The following is a 6,494-nucleotide window of genomic DNA, read 5'->3' as shown; positions in this document are numbered from 1 at the left end:
AATTTTTTTTTTATTTTTCAATTTTTTTTGTATTTTTCATGTATAAGAAAGCAATAAAAACTACACTAGGAAAGCAAATAAAACTATACTAGAAAGCAAATAAAGAGAGAAAAGGAAAAGAATTACCAAGTGAAAGAACACCCCCCCAAGCCAAATCAAGCAATGCCCTCATTGACTTGGGAGAGTAGCCTACTCCTCATCCTCATCCATCCTCGAATAGCCCCCGCCGTGGCTAGAACCGGCTCCTCCATGGCTAGAGCCACCACCTCCATACCCCGAACCACCTGCATAGTAGTTAGGGTCCACATTCCCACCCATACCCCCAAAAGGAGCATCACCCCCATATCCGTGGACCGAAGAGTAGTCCACGTAATTACCATACGCACCGGGGTGAGAATACCCTCCTTGGGGGTATTGGAACCAATCGGGAGTAAGTGAATCGGGAGGAATAGCCCCCCAACGGGCGTAATCATCATACATGGGATAAAGGCCCCTCCCTAGGTTCCTCTCTATATGACCAACCCGCCCATCTAAGGTGCTTAACCTAGAGTCTAGGTTTTGCATCATACCCTCAACTCTCCCTTGCCTCGTCTCGATGCGGTCTAATTGGATCCTAAAAGCCGAAAAGTCATATGGGGCATTGGGGTCGACGTTGTAATCGACCGAGGAAGTGGGCATGCCATAGGTGAAGGGTGGAGGTGGTTGGTAGTGTGGTGAGTGGTGAATGGGGGAATGGTGGGGTTGTGGTGAGGGGTGAGGTGGTTGAACCTCACCTTGACCATTTATCTCGAAAGTATAAGAGGGCTTCCCCTTCTCAAATTTGGTCAAGGCGGGGTTGGGTAAGGTAAAGGCTTGGTCTCTCCTACCCGATTGTCGGTGGACTATCCACCAAGTATCACTCCCCACAGGTTGCACCCAGTTCAAACCCCCTAAATAGGGTAGGTCCATGAGGTTCGATCCCACAACTTTCCTATGCCCATCCGAGTTCCAACCTAGGTGTTTCCTAGCAATGTGGGTCACTAACCCCCCAAAGTAAATAGGTTCCCTAAACCTACTAGCCTCGGCCGCATTGACCGCCCTTTGGAAGTGATTGGCTATCCTATGGGGTATGTTCAATTTTTCAGAAGTGGGAATTATATAGGATGCTAATAGTTCCAATTCATCTCTCCTAACATTTGCCGGTTCATGCCTCCCAAAAATAGTGAGGCCGGCAAATCTTTGCCAAAGTTTTGGGACGGGATGTTGAATCCACGTCCCTTTGGCATGCTGGAGGTTCACTAAATCCTCCCCAGTTAGCCTCTTATAGACCACGGCAGTGTGGTCTTGAGAGGGCTCAATAGGTTTATCCGATTTTAAATCAAACAACTTTCCAAATTCTTTAAGAGTTAGTCTCACATCGTTATTTAATAATCGAAATTGTACATGAGTGATTAGTGCATTCATTTGAATAACATTAAAACTTGAGATAAATTCTAATGTTAAGTAATCATATGTATCATGGCACATTTGAAAAAAACCACTCATGCCTATACCTTTGAATAATTTTTCCACATATTTATCTAGGCCTAACCTAACTAATGTGGGATGATGAATAAAACGGGTAGAGATTACCTGACGATCGATGAGGTTGACCATCCTAACCCGTTGCTCCTCCGAGGTAATGACAACCTCCTCCCATCCCGGAATTTGAAGATCCGGGTTGATTGTTGGTTGTGGTGCCCTCGAGCTCTCACCCCTTTGGTTCCTTGAACGCTTTGAGGCCATTTTCTTGTAAAATAGTGGCAAATTGGAGGTTTCTCTCTCTTAGGGTTTGAGAAAATTTGAGAGAAAATAGGGGAAAATTAGTGTAGATTGTAGAGGAGGATGAGGGGAGATGGAATATGTAAGAATTTTTGAGTTTGGATGGAAGAATTGAAGGAGATCTTGGATTGAAGTGAAGCTTTTTGGTTTGAAAATGGAGGTTTTAGAGAGAGAAAGTGAAATAAAGAAGATGAAATAAGGAGAAAGTGAGGAAAGAAAGAAGAGAAAAGAAAGTAAAAGGGGGACGGGCTGATGGCGCGCCTGATCGGGCGAGCCTCGCCCGATCGGGCGAAGATGGGATTTTCCAGAACTCAAGTTGCGCGCCCGATCGGGCGAGCTCCGCCCGATCGGGCGCGAACGCGAAGAAAATTTTCGCCCTTTACTCGCCCGATCGGGCGAGCTTCGCTCGACATATCTTTTCCTTCTCACTCGATTTTCCGCAAAAAGCGCCTGATCGGGCAAGCTTCGCCCAATCGGGCGAAAATAGCCTCTGAATTCAACCTTGCTTGCGCGCCCGATCAGGCTGTTTCGCCCGATCGGGCGAAAATAGGTCCGATTTCAAGCTTGCTTGCACGCCCGATCGGGCTCCTTCGCCCGATCGGGCGAAAATAGCCTCTGAATTCAACCTTGCTTGCGCGCCCGATCGGGCGAGCCTTGCCCGATCGGGCTCGAGCAGCCCTTTTTCTCCGATTTCTTTTCTTCTTCAAATTTTTCTAAGTCTTTATACCTGTCAAATTCATATCTGTACAACAACACTTAAAACTGGTGAAATATCACTCTCCTCGCCTCTCTAAAAAAAGCAAAAGTAAGGAAAAGAAAAACTAGCCTAGAAAGCATGAAATACGGGCTGCCTCCCGCAAAGCGCTGGTTTATCTAGGTCCCGCACGACCTTCTTACCACCTTGAAGCTCATGTTGGAAGTGGAGTTAGGAGAGTCTCCTCCACATCTCTAATGGTAGCACCTTCATGATACACTTTCAACCTTTGGCCATTTACCTTGAACTCTTCACCTTTGTCATTCACCAACTCCACCGAACCAAATTTGTTCACCTTTGTGACAGTGAAGGGACCGGACCACCTAGACTTCAACTTTCCTGGGAAAATCTTCAATCTAGAATTAAAGAGAAGAACCTTATCACCCGGTGCAAACTCTCTTGGTAAGATCCTCTTGTCATGCCACTTCTTGGTCTTCTCCTTGTAGATCCGCGCATTATCATATGCCGACAATCTAAACTCATCCAACTCATTGAGTTGAATAAGTCTCTTCTTGCCCGCGGCCTTAGAATCCATATTAAGCTCTTTGATCGCCCAAAAGGCTTTGTACTCCAATTCTACGGGAAGATGACATGCCTTACCATAAACCAATCTATAAGGTGAAGTACCAATCGGTGTCTTAAAAGCTGTTCGGTATGCCCAAAGTGTGTCATCAAGCTTCATGCTCCAATCTTTCCTTGACTTGGCTACTACCTTTTCTAGGATCGCCTTGATTTCCCTATTAGAGACCTCAACTTGACCACTAGTTTGAGGGTGGTAACTAAGCCCTGTTCTGTGATATACGCCATACTTCTTAAGGAGGTTATCCAATTGTTTTTCATGGAAGTGGGTACCCCCATCACTTATAATAGCTCGTGGAACACCAAACCTGGGAAATATGATCTTCTTGAAGAGCTTGATGACTACCTTAGAATCGTTTTTGGTGAAGCTATGGCTTCTACCCACTTGGACACATAATCTACGGCTACAAGTATGTAACAATTCCCATTGGAAGATGGGAACGGCCCCATATAATCGATACCCCAAACATCAAATATTTCAACTTCAAGAATCCCAGTTTGGGGCATCTCATGCCTCCGCGAAATGTTGCCAGTCCTTTGGCAAGAGTCACAAGCCTGCACAAAAGTGTTAGCATCTTTAAACATAGTAGGCCAAAAGAAGCCTGACTCATTAATCTTAGCCACCGTTTTAGTGGGGCCATGATGTCCATCGTAGGGTTAGGTATGACAACTAGTAAGGACGTCGTGAACCTCCCATTCGGGAACACACCTGCGAAATAATCTATCTGCACACTCACGAAACAAAAAAGGGTCATCCCAAAAGTAATGTTTAACATCATAAAGGAATTTCTTTTTCTGTTGGTAGGACATGTCAGGAGGTAGAGTACCACCTACTATATAATTAGCAAAATCAGCATACCAAGGGTGATGCTCTACAACTGCATACAGGTTGTCACCAGGGAAAGAATCATCTATAGGTAAAGAATCCTTACCCTCATCATACCTGATACGTGACAAGTGGTCTGCCACTACGTTCTCTGCTCCCTTTTTATCTTTTATTTCTATGTTGAAATCTTGGAGCAAGAGAACCCACCGGAGTAGCCTTGGCTTTGATTCCGCCTTGGCTATCAAATATTTTAGTGCTGCATGATCAGTAAAAACAATAACTTTAGAACCAACTAGATATGATCTAAATTTTTCTAAAGCATAAAAAACAGCAAGAAACTCCTTTTCTGTGGTGTTATAGTTGACTTGAGCTTCATCCAAGGTTTTGCTAGCATGATAAATAGCATGCAAAACCTTGTCCTTCCTCTGTCCGAGCACGGCTCCTAGTGCAAAGTCACTTGCATCACACATGATCTCGAAAGGAAGGTTCCAATCGGGAGCACATATGATGGGTGCTGATATCAAAGCCTGCTTAATCCTGTTAAAAGCCTCAAGACACTCGTTAGTAAAAATAAATGGGGCATCCTTGAGCAAAAGCTGTGTCAACGGTTTAGCAGTTTTAGAAAAATCTTTGATAAAGCGGCGATAAAACCCCGCATGACCCAAGAAGCTTCTAACTCCCTTAACATTGACTAGGGGAGGTAATTGCTCAATCACTGATATTTTAGACTTGTCTACTTGTATGCCCTTATCAGATACAATATGGCCAAGGTCTACTCCCTCTATCACCATAAAGTGACATTTTTCCCAATTAAGGACTAAGTTGCACTCTTCACATCTTTTTAAAATTTTAGCGAGATTAATTAAACATGAATCAAATGAAGAACCATATACGCTAAAATCATCCATAAAGACCTCCATGATAGACTCTATGAAATCAGAAAAAATACTCATCATGCAACGTTGAAAGGTAGCGGGTGCATTACATAAACCAAAGGGCATTCTACGATATGCAAAAGTGCCATAAGGGCATGTAAAGGTAGTCTTTTCCTGATCTTCAGGGTGAATCGGAATTTGAAAAAATCCCGAATACCCGTCCAAATAGCAAAAGAATTTGTGATTGGCTAACCTCTCAAGCATTTGATCTATAAAGGGAAGAGGGAAGTGATCCTTTTTAGTGGCGATATTTAATCTACGATAGTCTATGCACATACGCCACCCTGTTGCAGTTCTAGTGGGAATTAATTCATTTTTTTCATTTGTTATCACAGTCATCCCACCCTTCTTCGGTACTACCTGCACAGGACTTACCCACTTGGAGTCAGAAATAGGATAGATAATACCTGCATCAAGTAATTTCATCACCTCCTTCTTGACTACTTCCTGCATGTTGGGATTTAATCTTCGTTGGGGTTGAATGCAGGGCTTGTAATTTTCCTCTAGATGAATCCTGTGCATGCAAAAATCAGGGCTAATACCCTTGAGATCATCAATATTGTACCCTATAGCCTTCCTATGGGTTTTGAGGACCCCTAGAAGTTGGGAAGATTGTAGGTCAGTGAGTGCAGTACTGATGATCACGGGGTGTAATTCCTGTTCATCTAGAAAAACATATTTTAAATGAGAAGGGATAGGTTTTAGCTCAGGTTTCTTGACCTCTGCAGGTTTTGATTCCTGAACAAAATTTACTACCTTCATTGTCTCCTTGGGGCTTAACTCTTCTAAGGAAAGAGCATTTTCAATATCCTGTACCTCATTACCCCAAACGCTTGCATTGTTGCTAGATAAATTCCCGCAGAGAACTTCCTCTAAGGGATCCTTCGCAAGAACCTGTGGCAAGCTATCATCACAAATATCGTCCATTATATCAATTGTATCAATGTAGTAACAATTTTCCTCTAACATAGGCCCTTTCAAAACCTTCCCTAAATGAAAGGTAACATTATCGTCACCTACAGAAAGGGTTAGTTTACCATTTTTCACATCAATAATCGCTCCTGCAGTGTGGAGGAAAGGCATACCTAATATAATGGGTATTTGTGTGTCCTCTGCCATATCTAAAACAACAAAATCAACCGGAATAAAAAATTTACCAACTCTGACTGGTACGTCCTCTAAAATACCTAAGGGGTAGTTTACCAAACGATCTGCCATTTGCAAAGTTATATTAGTAATTTTTAATTCTCCCATATTTAATTTAACGCAGATAGATGATGGCATGACACTGACACTAGCACCCAAATCACACAAAGCTTTATCAATAAAAACATTCCCAATGTGACAAGGGATAGAAAAACTATCGGGATCCTTTAATTTAGGAGGGGATTTATTTTGCAAATAAGCGCTACACTCCTCTGTGAAAGCTACAGTTTCTACTTCATTAAAGGCCCTTTTCCTAGTCAGAATGTCTTTCATGAATTTAGCATAAGCAGGTACTTGAGTGATTAAATCAGTGAAAGGAACTGTTACCTGCAGGTTTTTCACAACCTCTAAAAACTTACCGAATTGTTTATCAAGCTTACTCTTCAGTTGTCGA

The sequence above is a fragment of the Chenopodium album genome, chromosome 6 (assembly GCF_948465745.1).
Source record: "Chenopodium album chromosome 6, dcCheAlbu1.1, whole genome shotgun sequence".
Classification (NCBI taxonomy): Eukaryota; Viridiplantae; Streptophyta; class Magnoliopsida; order Caryophyllales; family Amaranthaceae; genus Chenopodium; species Chenopodium album.
Note: the sequence above shows the minus strand (reverse complement) of the source record.